This window comes from Chelonoidis abingdonii, chromosome 17, assembly GCF_003597395.2.
Source record: "Chelonoidis abingdonii isolate Lonesome George chromosome 17, CheloAbing_2.0, whole genome shotgun sequence".
NCBI lineage: Eukaryota > Metazoa > Chordata > Testudines > Testudinidae > Chelonoidis > Chelonoidis abingdonii.
This window is the reverse complement of record NC_133785.1, coordinates 132496-152206: the sequence shown is the minus strand read 5'-3', so window position 1 is coordinate 152206 and position 19711 is coordinate 132496. Positions and strand designations below refer to the sequence as shown.

At 38.7% G+C, this 19711-nt stretch overlaps 1 protein-coding gene across 1 annotated transcript in view; it reads right to left on the bottom strand.

Moving 5' to 3' along the window:
• ATP2B2 (ATPase plasma membrane Ca2+ transporting 2) overlaps window positions 1-12619 on the bottom strand; it is a 633448-nt gene extending 620829 nt beyond the window's left edge. Inside the window, exon 1 of the mRNA XM_075073411.1 lies at window positions 12599-12619. The gene's annotated coding sequence lies outside the window, so the exon portion shown is untranslated. The remainder of the gene's footprint in view (window positions 1-12598) is intronic.
• Window positions 12620-19711: the final 7092 nt, after the last annotated feature.

Sequence of the window (19711 nt, the reverse complement as noted above, 5' to 3'; positions counted from 1 at the left end):
CACCCCTACCTCCAGGAAACAATCCAATGAATGTAGCTATTTTGGTGATAGGATAATAAAATAAAGGCATAAAAAATAAATCCCAGAGACTGGTAACATACAGTGATCCTGTTGGCTGAGTTACCTGGTCATTGCCTGCATGCACTAAAACCTAATCTCTGGCTTGGTTTTACTGATTTTACTCTTCTTCTTTTGTTAGAGCTTATTATCTGATAGTTTAAAAAAAAAACAAAAAAAACAGGCCCATCCCATCAAGTTTAGCTTAAATACAGATTCTGAAGTTATTTAAGGTGAAAAATCAAAATTCCTATTTAATGTTATTAAGCTTGCTAAAGTGAAAGTATGCTATTCCGATGCTTATGATTTTGGACTTTGCTCAGACCACATTAAATTTGCTTCCCACTAATGATGGCCAAACTAGTTTGGAAAAAATATGATGCAACAAAATCCAAAACTTTTTTGGCTGAGTAAATTCAGCTAAATAAGAATCTCTCTTTCTTCGGTCTTTGCCAAAATCTCTCTCTCATTTACAGTCTTTGAAATTAGCAAATTCTCACATTTTCCTGGAGTTGAGAACAGAAACAACATCATCTCAGATGTCGCTGACCTGGAGAAGCACTAAAATATATAGTCTTCAGGTATTCCTGCAATTTTATCACAAGTTTCGAGACATTTTGTGCTTTTCTTAATACTCCAGATGCTCAAGTCATGCGAATCTCAGCCTTCATTTATAAAAAATGTCTAGCCCTCATGCTTGTGGAGTAAAACTTGAAAACATGAATCTTAAAGGCTTAAAAAACAGAATGCAAATAAAAAGAATTAAAAAAAGTATTTCTTAAAAATCTCATTTTAATCCAACCTCATTATTTTGGGGGAGCCTAATTTACAATTTTTGAATGCTTGTGTTGGCAATCCTAATAGAGATGGTACACAAATCCAGCAAATTGTGCCAGACCAATCCCTAATAGAATATTAAATATGGATTTGGAATGAAGAAAAAGGGAGAACAATCTAGCTGGCTTAGAAAAAATGAAGGGAGGGGAGAAGGAGCAACATGCTGTATGCATATGCTGAAGATGGAACTCGGAGATGCACAGCAATATAGTATGTGAAAAACAACACAGTTATGTACTTAAACTGATGAAGCAGGCTGTTCATTCTCACTAAATATACAGAAAAATCGAAACTCTTAAAAAAGAAATTTCCTACCAAAGCTTTTTATGTTATGAATAAATGGAATCACTTTGTTCACTCATTTAATGCTTTCTGACATGGTAGGATAATACATTTTATTAAAACACATTTAAGTCACCACATTGGTACCCTGCTCGTCCAGCCATCACTACCCTGTTAGACATAAGCCTGTTTGTAAAAGATATGATAAGTTTCCTTTTAAACTCCAAGTTTAAACAGGATTTGTTAACATTTTCCTAATCTGAAAACTGCAGGAAAAAATGAAACTGCTACTTTGATTAACTGCTCCAATTTCCCCCCACCCCATTTTCTGTCCACTGCCACCACCTTTATTTTGTAAGCTGCTTAAATGCATTCAGCATATGCAATCAAAAATTTTAAGACGGGTAACCAGAGCCATAGACATCCCAGTACTGATTTTCCTTTGACATTTATGACATCATGGGCCCTGGAACAATCTATATATCTTATTGATTTCAGTGGGACTGACTTGAATGATCTGCAAGACTAGATCCTCACATTTGTATGATATATTAAGCAGTGAAATCCAGAAGAATGCCAACCTTCAAAGAAATTCATTTCTGCAAAGAGAAAGAAGTCATCCACTGCTGTGTGCTCGACCTATGCGAATTAGGGTTGAGAATCCCATGGCAGCCAAAAGGGTACTGGATAAGCACACAAAATAGCATTATGTCCTGGCCAAATTCCAGACTGAGTGAACTGTCTCCTGTCTGCCTAAATTCAGCCACTGAATACAGGTTTCTACACTTATGAACTATAAACAGGCTGTATATAGTATTACTGGGCATCATTCATCAACTGATGCCTTCTGCCCCAGGCATCAGGCTGCACTGAAGAAGTGAGTTAAGGTTTGCCTGTGCATCTCTAATTTATAAAGAATTTTGGGATCCTTCCTGATAAAATGTTGCCAAAATATGAAATGTATGATTTTACTATTAAAGGTCATAATCTGAAGAGAGATTTGCAAAGTGCTATTTTAGTAGCCCAATTTCTCCAAAGAACTAAAAATTTGCGATGCAAAATACAAATGATCATTTTTTTTTAAAAGGGTGGTATCCACTTTACCAAATGAGGGCAAAGACCTTGAGGTGTTCCAAGGTTAAAGTTTAAAAGAGTCAATTGTCTACTTATATGCAGTTTTCACACTACTGGCATGTTTGGCAATTTGGAATACCAGTTTGCTGGGACCTTATCATGCTCATCAAGGGATCTGCCCAACTCATTGAGTTCCCTTGCTTCAAAGATCAGTATCTTTAATTGTTTTCCCTAGGATATTTTCTGAACTCATTTCAGTTTGTCTCAGACAAATTCAGTAATCCAGAAATGCATAGCACACAAAAATAAAAGCAACTTGCAAATACTAAAACAGCTTATACAAAAGATACAACTCCCAGACATAAGACCTAACTTTGCACAAGTATGATAAGTGATTAATTGCATTATTCACCAGTAGTTCATAGGTAACTAGGGCATATTTCAGTGGTGACTCTGCTTTTCTGATATAATCATTCTAGAATTAAATGCCTTAAGGACAAGGGTGCCACTATCTTAAGCACAGGCAAACAATGTCAGCATCATTTTTATGATGATTTGGTAAATCTGAACAAATATTTGAGGAAGTTACAGAAATGAAGTAAGCTTTATATATGTAGCTTCAATATCACTTATATGTATCCTCCTCTTTGCTGAAACGGTATATATTTGATTATAAAAAGATCTAAAATCCACCTATGGAGAAATGTGCACATATGGGTGCAGTAGACTTTAGATCTTCTTGCACAAATACTTATACAATGCATGCATCAGCTGAAGATAATGGTACATGTGTCATACTGAACCTTACAGAAATTAACATTTGTTAATAACTATCGGGGGGGGGGCTTGTGTGTGTGTATATACAAACACACACTTATTGCCTAGTAATTAAAACACTTGAAATTAAAGAATATCTTTCATGTAATCTTTATCTAGAAAAAAGGAAAGCAAATGCAGCAAGTACAAAATTCTCTATGCCATGTCATCAATAAACCAGGAGGGGATCATATTTAGGGAGGAAAGCAGGAATGGTCAATAGAGCCGGTCAGAACATTTTTTATACTGTTTCGTCAGAGCTGAAATGGATTGCAGAGGTATATTAGTTTCCACACAACTTTTATCAGGACAATTGAGTCTGGGGTATTGCAGGGATGGAGGGGGTGAGGTATGACAATGCTTCAGGTTCTCCATGTTCATGCCCATGCTTTGCTTGATTTGGAACGATCTGGAGATAAAACAATGAATCAAGCAGAGCAAGGATTTGAACAGCATAAAATCAGATATCTCAAGTCCCATCAGGACTAGAAATTAGAGCTTTATATGCTGAAAAGAGGAGCCAATTATCTGGGTTCCCAACAGGATATGCAGCATGTACCTTTTGCTCTAGAAGGTCCCAAGGTATCAGACCTTAACGATACAATGTTCTTCTATGTAGAAATAATTAAAGTAAATAGGTAATATAAGTAGAATCTAAACTGTATTAGTTGTAGTTCTCTGTTTTTCTAAATCTCATACAGTTGGGGTCAAGTTATTACAGGGCCTCATTGTTCCTAAGTAGGTCAATGCCAAAACTGATGGGAATTGCTTTATATAGCAGAGGTATATAAAAAACAAAATGTCAATAGTACTTTATATTTCCCAAATGGTTCGCAGGTATTTGGTCTGTAAAATGTGTCATATCTAGGATATAGGAAGATGTCATATAAAGATGCTGATGGCACACATCTGAGATGACCAATGTAACTTTGTGGCTTCACCACACGAGTCAGCCAGCCCAGATTCACGATGACTAAAGCTCCACTACACAACAGCATACATTTTATAGTGCCTCTGCCGCATATAAAATGTGGATGATTTATTATACAAAACAATAAGATGACAGGACAATATATCAAACTAAGTTTATTAAAACTTTAACATATGTCAAACATTTGTCTTTATAGAACAGCAGGCATACTCCAGACTAACAAGGCTGGGAGATATTTCAAGTCTTAACTAATATTTCGTTCAGCTTGGAAAAAAAGTTAGCCAGGCATCTTGGCAAAACATTAGAGCTTTTTTCTCCAGTTAAACCAGATATTTTGTAAAGGCAGAAATGTGCCAGATTTCCAACATGCTACTGACTAGATAATACCAAAAGTAGATCTAGTTGATAGCAGATAGCACAAGCACACTGTCTATTGATATTAGTCTCCCCTATGTGAAGGGTTTCAGGATAAATGCCAATAGCCTAATTATTACTGATGGTTTCCCCATGAAAGATTTTTAGGGGACCAGCCACCCATCACTGCAGCCAATAAAAGGTAAAAGAGACTCTTCATAGACAACCATCAGTTAAAATGTCCAGTCGTGCATCAGATGGACTAATACCTGTAAACCCTCTTTTGCCAAAACGGTAAGCTCCTACTACTTGAGCTTAAAAAAAAAAAAAAAAAAAAAAAAAATCAGTAGCCATGTAGAAAAGTACCACTATGTCCTCTTTTTCAGCTTCCACTAGAGAATTACACAACTGAAGATTTGATCAGGTATGATTTCATACAGTAAAAAATCAACAGCATCGACATTTTACAACTGAGAGCAATTCAAACAGCAGTTGCCTAAACAGACTGCCAGAAACTGGGAAACAACTAAAGTTATGAGTCATATCTAAGCATTGTACTAAGTCAACCTGTCACTAGCAGTACTTCAGTTTTCCTAAGTGTTATGCTTTGCATCTCTTTTTTAAAATGCAGGAAGGATGTAGCACACAGTTTAACAATATCCTATCATCAAATTATTGCAAGGGAAACTCATTGTGTAAAGCAGAAGCAAACTCAACCTAAAGCTATCATATTCAGAATGTAAGTAAAATTTCTTTTAAGTACCAGTAGGTACCACTTGAAATCTCACAAGAAAGTCTGTTCTTAGGAGATTTCCAGCCCAATTTCAAGACCAAAGAAGTTTCTCGTTGTGCACTATCAAAACATCAGACTTTGATGATATGGAATAAATATCTGAATCTTTTGAAGCTTTCCTATCACTAATTTTAAGTCCGTTTTGGAGCATATATGACCATCACACATTTTTTTCTTCTATTCCATTACTGTATTCACTGCTGGCAACTGGCTATGAGCAAAACTGAAGAGATCACTGAGTGTAATGCTATATAATTTCCTAGAGCTTCCAAACAGATTATTCTGTTGTTACTTCTCTCAGTCAGGAACTATTACTCAGAATGATTCTGCTTTTTTCCCCTAACAGAAAATTAAGCTCATTTGGAAAAAAACAAAAAAACCCTATGTTTTAATATTTTGGGATAAAGAAATGTGTTAGGAGTTATGGTACATGTTTAAAACATGCAACATCAAAAGGTATAGAAACTATACTGTTCTTGCTTCCTCTTTTCAAAACTATCTGAAAAGTGAAGTAAATGTGTATTGTGGTAATTAGGTCACCACTGAGCTTATAAAGCTTGACAAAAAAAATCAGATTAAAGCTTTCCAAATTACAAGCACAAGTGGTAAATTATTCACAGCCAAAATTATGCCCTCAGTTGCTCCTTCACAGCTCTCAATGAAGTCAGTGAGCCTATCTAGGTGTAACCATTTCTAATTTACCAGACAGAAAATAAAACACTCCCTTAAAATAGAAATGTAAATATAGAAGCACCACAATTCTGACTTGTGATACTTCTATCTTAATGGAGCTCTGAATAACAAAACAGTTCTACACATATGTAGCTCTTCTCAGACACTTTCAAAAAGTGGCATACTCAGTACACTAGTATGGCGGCTTCTCACCTTTGTGAAAGGAAACAGAAAAAACAATCACAGAAATGACTTTGTTTGAAGTAAAATAAATGAGTAGGAGTTTTCAAGGCTTGCAGTACAGCTACAAAAGTGTTAAAGCAACAGACCAGATTTTCTCATAGGATGAGACTTAAAAATAAGACCACCACACTTATTTTGATTCAGGGTACACCTATTTCCTCACCTTACCACTACGATTACCACCCACTAAGATATAAGGATTCACCATGACACAGCTGGATCTTCTTTTTCCTGAGTCTGACCAAGCCCATTGCAGAAACTTAATCTGAACCAGATGGTATCGCCAACTCCACAGGAGTGTCCTGAGATGCTCTTGAGAGGTAAACCTAAGGTTGCTGCTGTCTTCTATAGCTTGCCAATTTCCCTATATTGCTCTGCCAACCTCTTTTCTACACTCCGTCCCCCGATTCTCTCTAACATTTATCCAGCTCTGAGAAACGTATACATTTATAGAACTTATCTATGACAAGTTTTGCAGGCTAAAAGTGATCACAGAGAAGCATGAGTGTCATGGTACAATTCCCCACTCTGAACCTTAGCGTCCAAGAGATGGGGTACCAGCATGAATTCCTCTAAGCTTGATTACCAGCTTAGAACCTGTAGCGCTGCCACCAACCAGGAATTCCAGTGCCTGGTACACCCTTGTCCCCCCAAAACCTTGCCTGGGGGAACCCAAGACCCAGACCCTCGGATCTTAACACAAGGAAACGAAAACCCTTTCCTCTCACCGTTGCCATCTCCAGGGCTTTACCTATGGAAGATCACTGATGATTCAAACTGCCTTCGTGAATCACATAAACAAGAAGGCAATTCACTTCCTCACCTCCTTCTTCTTTATACCCCCTCCCCATGACTTCTGAGAAGATGATACAGTAATCCTTGAACACAGTAAGATATGTTAGCCTTCTCTCTCCCACCATACAATTACCATGTGGTAAATCCAGCTACCCAGTCCCCTGGTAGTCTCACCAGAAATAAAAGAAATATAACTAACAGGCTTCTTAAATCACAGAAGAACTTTTTCAATTAAGAAAAGAAAAACAGATAAAAAAATTATCGATGTACCATTTATAAATGTGAATACAGTACCAAGTTTATATCAAGCTATAAGAGCCACAGGAGGAACTAAACCTCAGCAAAGCCATAAGTATTCAAAGTAAAATTAATCCTATAGTCAGCAAAAAAACCAAATGTGGAAATAAAACTCCTTTCAGCCAAATACACAAATTAAACTCTCTTCCAGCACAATGCACAATTGCAAATACAAGGAAAACAAACCATAAGCCTAACTCGCTTTATCTATCTAGTACTCATTATTTGGAATCTACAAGAACCTGTATCAAGGAGATGGAGAGAAACCTGGTGTGCACGTCTGGTCCTCTGAGCTCCCCGAAGTGAAAGCAGCAAGCAAATTCTAACAGCACACACAGAAACTTCCCTCCCTCAAGATTTGAAAGTATCCTGTCTCCTGATTGGTCCTCTGGTCAGGTGACAGCCAGGCTTACTGAACTTGTTAACCCTTTACAGTCAAAGAGATATAAAGTACTTTGTGCTATTAACTTTTCTTATCTGTTTATGACAATGAGTTTGGGGAACTTTGCTTCCACAAACAGACCAGAAGAAAATAGATACAGAGTCAGGAGAGTAAACCCAAAGTCCAGGAGTGGCAACTGAGTCAATGTGCTGAGCCTGTTACATTCCAACCATGGTCCAGTTTGACTGTGGTCCCCTTAATCTTCACATCTTTATTGGTACTTGATGTGCAGTCTTAGATTACTTTCTTACTAAGGACTAATAGCTCATTTATCAGAAAACAATAGTACAACTTTATAAAGTCAAAGAGAATAATGGCTGATGTGACACAGAATGCAACACACCCTACACCAAGTCATTCACTAGACACCCAAAACATACAAACCACAATTTCTCTTCAGAAAAAGTAAAAGCAGGACATAAATATGCATCTAAGTAATTCAAAGTTGTCCAGGGCAACTAAAAGGGGTTTTCCATTGGAGTTTAATGTTTTCTGGTTATGAAGCTCTGCATTTAATCATTCCTCCTTATTTTAAGAGGCAGTACAAAATTGAGGCTGCTCAGGTGTCCGTTCCAATTATTTTACTCCAAATTTTTCCTCTGCCACGTGCACATTGCATTCTTTCACCGTATCTACCTTAGTGGTGGATACTTTCCTTTTTATTACAAGCTATTTTGAATAACTTAAAGTTTTAGTTTTCAAGTCAAGCATTTGGGTAGTTTTTCCTTTTTAAAAAGAAGGAAAAACAATGAGGAGTCCGGTGACACCTTAAAGGCTAAGTAAAAACCAACTTCTTCAGATGCATGGAGACTCCATGCATCTGAAGAAGTGGGTTTTTTACCCACGAAAGTTTATGCCCAAATGCATTTGTTAGTCTTTAAGGTGTCACCAGACTCCTCGTTGTTTTTGTGGCTACAGACTAGCACAGTTACCCCTCTCTCCTTTTTAAAGGAGTTTTTAAACTATGGGGTTCATTTCTGCTGTCCTTACTAAGCAAGGCTCTAAATTATCTTAGTGGAAATGTCATCATAAAGGACCCCAGGATTAGCCCCAAAAGATGAAGACCAAGACTTTCAAAAGTGACTAGTGATTTTGGGGGGCCAGCATGAGACATTACTATTTTCAGAAGACAGACAACTCAGCAGTTTCTGAAATCAGGACCCTTTAAATGTGTCTCAATTTGGGAACCCAAAATCACTAGTCATTTTTGAAAGTCTTGGTCTTCATCTTCTCAGTCCCTTGGTCATGTTATTTACTTAAAAGGAGAGAGGACTAGCTCAATGTAAGCTGTCAGAGCCTGATCCAAAGCCCACTGAAGTCAAACGGGAAAGACTCCCATTCATTACAACGGATTAAGAGTCACACCCCATATTGTAAATGAATACCATGAAGGAAGTAGATGTTGCCTTTGTGATTTTCTCCTGTTTCTCATTGACCATCTTCTGATATATGGTGTGAACACCTGTGTATTTTGCAAAGGATAATGAAGAAAGTACTACAGATAAATCTCTATTGACCAGAAATTCATCTCTACATCGTTTTGCATCTATCATAACTACATATTCCACTTCAACTTATTTAGTCAACTTGAACACAAGAAGACAACAGACAAGAGGTATTTTGACTCCAAATTAGCATATGAGACAAGGTAGCTGAATAGAGCATGAAATGGTTCCATTTGAATACTACTGCATTTTATCCATGTGAAGCATTTCCTGGACAGCTGGAATTGATCAAGAGCATAGCACTCTGTTCCAGTAATACAGACTGTAAAACAATGAGTAGGCTAGCTTTACTTGACATGCATTTAGGAGAAAGGTACCTGTAAACACTGCTAGCCTACCAGGGGAATACATCAAAAAGTTCAATGCGGCGGCTAAAGACAAAGCTGGCAATGATTCATACAGCTGCTCACTATTTCGAGTTATGTGAACTACTTCACTGAAGTCACGTACTTGCTTTATATGTTACACAATACAGAAGTTAAAAAAAAATCATCAAAAATCACAGATGCCTCCACAGGAAGACATAAGCAAATTCTGAAACACAACTATAGATATAGGGCAAATTTTCACATGTGCTCTGTACCCATAATTGGGGCCAGATTTTCAGAAGCTGTCAGCACTCACTCAGGTACCTAAATCAAGAGCTCAGATTTTCAAAAGGGCCAAGCAGCCAAGTTCCCATTGAAAATAATGAGAGTTGCTGGATAATTTGATAAACTAAAAAGCTGGCCACTCAAACAGGAGAAAAACTCTTTTGAAGAAAGACACTGGCCACTTAGTGAGGTGCCCATGACATATTAAGGTACAATTCAGACTATGAGTAGTTGTATCACCCCTGCCCTCTAATCTGGGGTGCCCTTTACAATGCATTGCTGCTGTAGCCTCCACCATTGACTGCTCACAAACAGCCTCCAGCACGCAAGTCACCCCCAGCTATGTCTGAGAGTGTGCTGGAGCCAGCCAGCCACCTTGGCTCTTACCACCCTTGGTTACACCACAGGGTGACTCCAACACACCCCCAGTCTCCCATTTCTGGCAGACTAATGCTAGCTAGAAACTCGGTATCTCCTTTCCAACCCTACAGGCCACTTGCAGCAAACCACTTTTCTGCCTCTACTACCATTGCTACCTCTTGCTGAAGGAGGAGAACCACAGTGGGGATATTGAGGGAGGGCCTTCTCTGTCCCTGTCACATGATGAGTGTAGCAGAATCATATAGTTTCTTCCCTGGCACCCAGGAGCATTCACTTGCTACTCTGCCATCTACTAGCAGCTAAGGTTCTGAACACTCACATGGGTACATCCCTTAATATGTGTGCACCAGCACTTCTATCAGTCAGGCCTATATGTGGTTATAGAAACAAAAAAGGTGCCCTCCAAAATATTGCTAACATGGAGAGAAATTTAAGTGCACATTTAGAAAATGTCAGACACAAGGTAACAAGACAGCACTAAAATTCATATCCTTCACCCTTGTTAAGAAAGGCTCTGATACAGCTGTGAAGTCCACATGAGTGTATCTCTGTGTTTGCCCAATAAAGTCAATGAGGACTGCCTGTGCGTTTTATTGCAGGACTGTAGCCAATGATTATTTTTGAACTGGCAACAATAATTTTAAATATTGTCCAAACGATGATGGCCAAAAAGGGCCCTCATTAAAAATTAAAATGAAACAAAAGACAGCTTGCACATTACCCTCAACTTACAGAAAGGCAGGGATCAAAGTCTGAGTCTCAGTCCAAAGTTTACACCTGTCCTCTGTCATAGAATTATAGATTAACAGGGTTGGAAGAGCCCTCAGGAGGTCATCTAGTCCAACCCCCTGCTCAAAGCAGGACCAAATCCCAACTAAACCCCCAAATGGTCCCCCTCAAGGATTAAACTCATAACCCTGGGTTTAGCAGGCCAATGCTCAAACCACTGACTATCCCTCCCACCACCTAGAAACAGACCAAACCAAAAGAATTGTTCCATGTGCACTGAGTATTATGGAATGATTTTGCAGCTTAGTTTCAACTCTCTTAAAAGCAAATACTGTACTTATTTCTAATTTTTTCTTACATACTAGCTTTGATAAACTATGAAGTAGAATAACTTCAGATGCTCACTTTAATGCCACAGGCAGTGTCTAAGAGCTAGTTTAACAACCTCAAACATTCAGAAATTTAGAAACAGAAAACTAATAGACAGTGCAAATCATCTTCCACCAAGTATGCCCCCCTTCATCAGTTACCCCACGCTAATTGCCTAGGATTTGGTTCTCCACTAGTGCACCTTCTACTAAAGAGACTAAACAGCCAGACAACTATCAGTGGATACCTTTATTTATATATATTTCATTCATTCTTCAGTGCAGCAGAAGGCGTGCATCTGCACCAATGCTCATTTTTGGCTTTGCTTCTTTGATCTTACAAATCCAGGTTTAGCCAGCCTGCGTTTTGAAACACTCTCTGCAACCGTGAGACAAAAAAGGAGCTAAAGCTCATTCATATTCACAGGGGCTGACCACTGATTTCTCCCATTTGCTCAAAAGTAGGCAAGTCCAAGAACACTTCCACAGGTAATGTGCGTGCCTTTTAGAATGCAGACACACACACTGGAGACTGGTGCATAAACAGGATAAATATCTCCATGTTCAAAAAACAAGGTCAACCAATGCCCCTATTTGTTCTACTGAAAAGAATATGCACCCTCAGTGGCAGCTACTGGTATATTTATTGTCACTGCACCTTAAACATAAAGGAAATCTATTGCTGGGGAGAGAGAGATTTACTGGAGCCAGTTTTCTCACCTTTTCTCTTCTACATTCTGCACATTGTCTTCTCACTAATTTTGTTTATGGCAATGTCAGTATTGCTGTTACCCAATGTCTGCACCTCTTTCTTTACTATTAATTACGTGAACTCACCAAATGTACAACCACGTTTCAATCACAGAATACGCGGTCTTCTGTGTCCGTGTTTTGCCATTTTTTAGTGCCCAGGATAGAGAACATTTTCAGCACACACATGCCAAAAAATCCCTCAAACACAAACATTGCCAGATAGGAGAGTCATGCGACACCCCCTAGAAGCTGGTTGGTACCCTGAGCAACCGCCCTCCTCACCCATGCCTAGGCCCAGCGCTGCACAGTCCACACACTGAAGACACATGAACACAAGCACAAGTCTCTCTCAGACTGGGGCCTAAGGCTGTAAAATACAGAGAATTACAAAGTAATCAGGAAAGATAGGAATAGAAATCCAATCCTTCTGCACACATTCCCCTAACTTCTCTCTCCAGTGATTCTCCCTTGCAAAAAAGGATAAAACATTTACTAGTTGTCCTATCCCCCAAGAATAAAAAAAAATTAGTGGTCATTTTTCCATCTTTTTTGTTCTCCCCTCTAAGCTCTTCTGCCACATCTGTATTAACTTTCAGTCCACACACCGGCATTGCATAAACCAGTAAAAATACCCAATCAACATTTTCACAAAACCAGCAGAAAAGGGAAAATTTACCTGTTCATATGGAAAAGATGTTACTCCACTCTGAAACAGAGTTTTTCTTGTTACAGTGATAACAGCAACAGGTGTCCCTTCCACAGCAGCTCCTCCCTGAGAACAGCTTTCACGAATTCCTCCTTGAGCATGCTCAAGCATTAAAGGAAAGTGCAGGTGCATGTCCTCTACAGTTCTAAGTAGTCTGAGAGAAACTAACTTTTTCTTTTTAAAAGACAGTTCAGTTATACTGAAAATAAAAAATACAGGAATAGCTAATGTGGGAATGCTTGTACCACAAGCAACACTTTTGTGAGATCTACAAAGTTCTGTCACTTCTCACATTATGCACAAATCCCCACTCACTCTCCTAGGCTATCTAGAAAGAGATAAGTGTAACAACTTGTCTGTAGCTTAAAATAAATAAAAGTAAGCAGGGTATTAAGAATACAACAAGGCAGAAAGATGCAATCAAATATAAAAGGGACCAGCACGATTATACTTCTCAGAGTCAAGACTCAAACAGGTTTCCATAAAGCCTTTTAATCACCAAAAAAAAAAAAAGGCTCTGGATAAATAAAAATAGAAATCTGTTACTGGCAGGAACTTTTTAAGTACTATTTTCCTCCTCTTTCTTTCTCTCTGTGCCCCAGAAGAGTTTGTTTCAAAGTACCCTACTACTCAGACCACTTCCAGGGTAATGAGAAATTACTTAATTCACTACAGCTGCCCATACATGCAGCTGTCCTGTTCCAACCCAGACAGAGTATGAGTGTTAACCCTTCCTCTGCCATTCCCTGGAGAGACTCTATCCCCCTCATCACAAACAGTTAAAAGAAACTGGCCCAGATTCTCAGTGGTGTTTAGGCTCCTTTTTTCCACTGACATCCACTGATTGGAGAGATGGACTTCAGTGTATGTTGCTTTGTAGAAAGGATCACCACCAGCTACATCACCAAGAGCTGTTTTAATGGCTCTTCTAGTAACCATGCAATCTGTAATAACCAGCCCTTCAGGAAAATATCTACTTCATCTCCTAAGCACTTGAAAAATCCATGCACAGTCAAGTAAACATGCATGCCAGAGTTACATTTCTAACAGTGTATCTCATCTGTGAGTCTTCACTCAAATTAGCACAGATATGGAGAAAGACATATGCCTCTTATGTTTCACTTTAGCATCCTGCACCTGTGTAGTCATTCATAGTAGTCTACTCCAGGTGGAGTAGGTGCTCACTGCATACTCCTCACCAGTGCTAGAGTATTTTCTGGAAGAAATATTGGCAGTAATATGAAAGTTTATATGACTCTGCTCCATGCTGTGCTGGTAGAGATCATATGGGCATTGTGTCTTTACATCTAAAGGTAATCCATCAAGGAGCTGAAGCAAATAGATTATTGTTCCATTTAAAAGTTCTTTGTGGATAACAAAGTCTCTGACTTGAATTTTACAGTTGGGTATGGCATTATACTAATTCAACCAGCTTCCATCTAAATGTCACAACAAAAAAGGTTTCTGATTCTTCAGCAATGAGCTTAACATTACAAGTGAAGGGTAAATTAATCTATGAGAACTTTGTAAAATAAACTTGATTAATTTGTGCTAGGACAGGAATGACCATTATATTAAGGTTGCATAAGCGTTTCAGTTCTAATTACCTGTTTGCAGTCACATTAGTTTACAAAAATATTCACCTTTCAGGATTAGTCTCTGCCCAAAGGAAAATGCTTTTGTAAGTTTAAGAAAACCCAGTTTAGACAGCTTGTGAAATTAATACTCTCCCTGTTGGAAAAAAATCACAAGGTATTTTTAAGCCAGTATATAGCACCAACAGAAAACTTACATTTGGTAGGGAAATAGCTCTCACTGAGGAGAGATGATGTGTTCTGGTGGAGCTTGTGTCATAAACAGATAGCTAAGAGTTAATGTCTCTTTCACCTGTAAAGGGTTAACAAATAACACCTGACCAGAGGACCAATCAGGAAACAAGATACTTTCAAATCTCTGTGGAGGGAAGCCTTTGTTTGTGGTTTTTGGGTTTTGCTTTGTTCTCTCTGAGTCCTGGAAAGGACTAGACATGCAACCAGGTTTCTTGCCAATCTCCCTGCTACAGTCTCTTATATATTCAGAATAGTGAGTATTAAGTAGAAAGGCAGTTACAGTCTTTTAAATTGTTTTTCTTTATTTGCAGCTGTGTAGTTTGCTAGAAGTGTTAAATTGTATTTTGCTGGGGGGAGGCTTTTCTCACTGGTGTCTATAAGCTGAAAGATCCTGTAATATTACATCTTGTATTTACAGAGATTTCTTATTTTTTCTTTCTTTTATTAAAAACTTCCTTTTGAAGACCTGTTTGATTTTTTTCCTCAGTTAAGGTTCAAGGGAATTGAGCCTGTACTTACCAGGGAAGTGGTGGGGAGACAGGGAGAAAGAAGGGAGGTGATAGGGGGAATCCCTTTGTTTAGATTCATGGAGCTTGAATCTTTATACCTCCGGGTGAGGTGGAAAGCCTCTGTTTTAAAGATTCAGAAGTTTGAATCCCAGTATCTTCCAGGGTAACCCAGGGAGGGAAGCTAGGAGAGGCACTAGTGAGGAAAAAGTTTACTTCCTTGTATTAAGATCCAGGGGGTCTGGGTCTTGGGGGTCCCAGGGAAGGTTTTGGGGAGACCAGAGTTTATCAGGCACTCAGTGTCCTGATTGGTGGCAGCGTATCAGATCTAAGCTGGTAATTAAGCTTAGAGGAATTCATGCTAGTACCTCATTTTTGGACTCTAAGGTTCAGATTGAGGAAAGAATACTATGACAGCTTGATTTTGATGTTGTAGTTTTGATCCATTTGTAATACCTTTTTTAATCTTCCCCTCAGGGAGGATGTTTTCACTATGGAACAGAAGTGCTCTCATTGACTTCAGCATGCATTGCACTAGGCCCTAAATTTGTATTTAGGCAAAGAAGACTCCTGTGTACAAGCATGCATAGCTAATTAGCTGCAAGCTTAAAAATGACCTAAATGTGCATGCTGGTTCAAGAAAGGCCCAATATAAAAACTTTACCACCTCCATTGGTAGGAGTGTGGCATGTGCTACATGAAACAATTATAAGCGTCCACAAAAGAGCAGATTTACGACTGGATATGTAACTTTAATTTTGTAATTTCTTGACTTGAGTGCTTAACTGTGCAATCTTAATGGTCTCTAAGTATTTAATGAATACCAATGAATAGTGTATGCAATGTAATAAAAGTTGCTATTATTCAGTTACCATGACAAAGCCCAATTTTTATATTACATACATAGTTGCAAAACAAGCTTTTTATCCTGTTTACCATTCTTTGCTCTTTTTCAAAAGCTTTTCTACATTGTTGCTTACCTAGTGCTTAAACAAAGTGACCTTTAAACAAGCATACATAAATCTACAATAAAGCTTCTATGCTACCCTATCTCATTATTTAAACTGCACTCAGACATGATATTGGAGCACCAAGTAAAATGAAAAAGTAGCCAAAGTGAAGCTTTTCTCTTTCTCTTCCCCTTATCAGAGGCACATATTTAGTAGTTAAACATTATTAATAATAATATCTTACTATGGAAGACCAAGCAGGAGAGGATTTTACATTTTGGTCTGAAGATAACACTGCAGCTGCTTCAGGTTTTTAATGTAACTTTTTAACTCCTTGCTCTGTAATTCAGTGAAGGGGGCTCTACATTTAGCTCCCAGTTGAAATGCTTGCAGTAATATCTGATAAATATAAAGGATGCAGAACAGAAAGAAGGCCCTCAATCTGACAGACTTTAAATAACCCATGAGGAAAAACATAAATTACTCCTTAAGATATAATTAAGCAAGCAACCATCTTCTTACAAAAATACAAACCAAGTTTTTTGCTAACCCATTAGGAACATATTACCCAATGCCTCTGTAAAACCCAAGAGATTTTCCACCTTAGAGCTTACAAAGGGATTTAATTACTCTTGTGTTAAGTAAGGAGACTTTTTTAAAAAAAAAAACCCACTCTATTCCTAATACTGATACAGCTAAACCCCTACAGGGGTTTCCCTGCTAACATTCTGTCAATTCAATTTTATTTCAGGAAGGTTAAATGATACTGTGACATTCTGCCCTTTGTCTGTGACTTAAAAATGTGACAACGGTACATTCTAAAGCTGACAAAGCTTCATGTGATGTTAACAAACAAATAGTGTGTTTCTTGCAGATTGCAGCACTGATGTGTCATGAAAGGTAAGGGTGTTTGCAAGAGAATTTTGCTGCAGAGCATTTCAAAGCAAATCAATTGACCCATTATACATAGGACTTGATGTATGATTTCACCTATGCCAATGTAAATCTGCAGCAACTCCGTTAAAGGCAATGGAGTTACACCAGTGTAAATGAGATCAGAGTCAGGCCCCTAATACCAGTCCTTATTATGGAAGTGAAAATGAGATTATGATTTTAATATATTTAATTTGTGCACTTGAATCCTTTTACTCAAAATTCATTGAATTTATTCATAAAATTACACACAAAAATGACTAGGTAACCTACTGGAGTGTTAATTTTCAATCTTTGGTAGAACTATTAACAATTCCCAGATCCTTTACAGTTACACAAAAAATCCTATAAAGGCTGAATTAGGAAATAGGTTTCTGAGAATTGCTTCAGGCTGATATTTCTGAAACTATATTATAGCTGGTGAGATTATTGCTGGCACTCTGCTTTAGGCCTTGTGCCTAATAGTGCACTTGGATGTATTATTGAGGCAAAGTAACATGCCTTTGATGTAGCTAATTGCTTAAGTAACAAGCTGTTGAGCTATCTTCCTCCTTTTTGTTGGCATTACTAAGATGGTATAAATACTTAATGAATATTATATTATTATTATTTTATTATTAAAGTTAACTTAATTAGGAAACTAAAAGTTGGTAGAGATCTAACTCGTTAGTTTGAGAATATTCCAAGCACTGGGGAAAAAATATTATCTGTGGTTGAGGAAGGGGGACGTGGGCATTGGGACTCCTGGGTTCCATTCCCGATTTTGCCATCCACTTTTTGTAAAATCCTGAGCAAGCCATTACAGGTACATCTACACAAGTAGATAAAAGCCCTGTGGCAGAACCACAGGTCAACCTCCTGGTTCCACTGCCTCTGAACCAGTTTACTGTGGTTTGGGGCTTTGTGTTAGGTTACTGCTGGCTCACTCCCATTGTAACAACCACTATTAAAATATCAGAGGGGTAGCCGTGTTAGTCTGGATCTGTAAAAGCAGCAAAGAGTCCTGTGGCACCTTATAGACTAACAGACGTATTGGAGCATGAGCTTTCATGGGTGAATACCCACTTCGTCGGATGCATCCGACGAAGTGGGTATTCACCCACGAAAGCTCATGCGCCAATATGTCTGTTAGTCTATAAGGTGCCACAAGACTCTTTAATACTATTAAAATAGTTATAATCTCACATTAACAACACAGAAAAGTAAAAACCAGTTAAAGAATTATCAAATCACCATTCTCTCTAACTGTTTGGAGTCTATTACAGGGAAACCCCTGCTGAATCTTCTTGGAGTCCATTACCAATCCTTTCTGAAGGAAAAGGAAAAAGTTATGTTTTGGTGATCTTCAGCGGCTGTTGTTTCTGAAGTCCTGTGCTGTTTCTTTGCAGATAAAAAGACAAACTCAGACAGAAGGGGAGAGAAAAGAATAGCAACAATAGATAATCCAGCTTCTGTCTCTGGCACTTGTTTTCTCTTGCAACCTTGCTGGAGAAACATAGTCAAAGCACACTCTCTCTTATCAGCCATTCTGGGTACATCAGCACTGGCAAGGGTCTCCTGATGCACGCTTGCAGAGCTAAAAATTACTGGGTAGACATTCGGGCTCAGGCTGGAGTCTGGTCCCAGAACTTGGGCTCCAACCCAAGCCCTGATGTTTACATAGCAGTTATACCGCATCACAGCTCAAGCCCTGAAAGCCTGAGTCAGCTGACCTGGGCCAGCCAGAGGCATTTAATTGCTGTGTAAACGTACTTTCTGAGACCTGGCAAACTTTGACCGGTGTCAGACTGAAGGCATAGCTTGCCTTGCTGGTCAGAGGCTCACAACTGAGCTACCAGGTTGTCTTGAATAGATAAGTCAGATTCTGACAGGTTAGAAAGCAAAAGGAGAGGGAGAGCGACAGAGGGAGAGAAAAGAGGAGAAATAAAGCAAGGAATGCAAAAGACACATTAGGAAGGGGTGGAAGCAGGAACCAGAAGATCAAATTCTAAATCCTATGTGGTGTTTGGGATTTAGCTGAGGCCAGTGGAGGTGGTATCACATAGCCCCATCCTTCTGATCAGATCTGGACAGAACATATTTCTGGATCAGGAAAATAAGGACCCAGCAGTGTCACAGTGCATCTCAGTATGCACGGGCAGCAGCAGCCATAATGGTGAAGCTTGGTCCTTCCAGTCCACTCATCCCTCTGTCCCAATGAGTGACCCCAAATAAATAATGCCCAACCTTGCCCTAATAAAATTAACCAATCAAAACATATTTTGATTACTTCAGCTACAATTCTTTCCTCCCATTTCTATAATCTTTTAACTCATTGTTATGCCAATTTAGGACTTCAGCAGGAGACTAAAATACCCCTTAATGCAGTTGATACTAATAATTGTCTCCAACTTTTCCCACTGTCACAAATTTTGTATAACAGGCTGAGCTGGAGTTTTCTTTTTAACTTTGAATAATTTAGAATACAAGCTTCTACGCAATAGTGCACAGTTTGAGTTGCTTGTAAAGGGGTCTTTCAGAAGGTGACTGTTCAGCATTGCCTGAAGGTCTAGCAGCATTTGCATGTGTATCATACTGCTGCTCTGAAAAGGAGGCATATGCCCCAATGAGGTACACTGGGAATTTCCCTCTGCCTACTGCCTGATCCTAACTATTAAGAGCAGGTTATCACAATTGATCATTGCTCTCCTGCTACTGCCTATCATCACTCTTGGGCCTTATCATAAACAGATGGTTAAGGGTTAATGTCTCTTTTACCTCTAAAGGGTTAAGAAGCTCAGTGAACCTGGCTGACACCTGACCAGAGGACCAATCGAGGGACAAGATACTTTCAAATCTCGGTGAAGGGAAGCCTTTGTTTGTGGG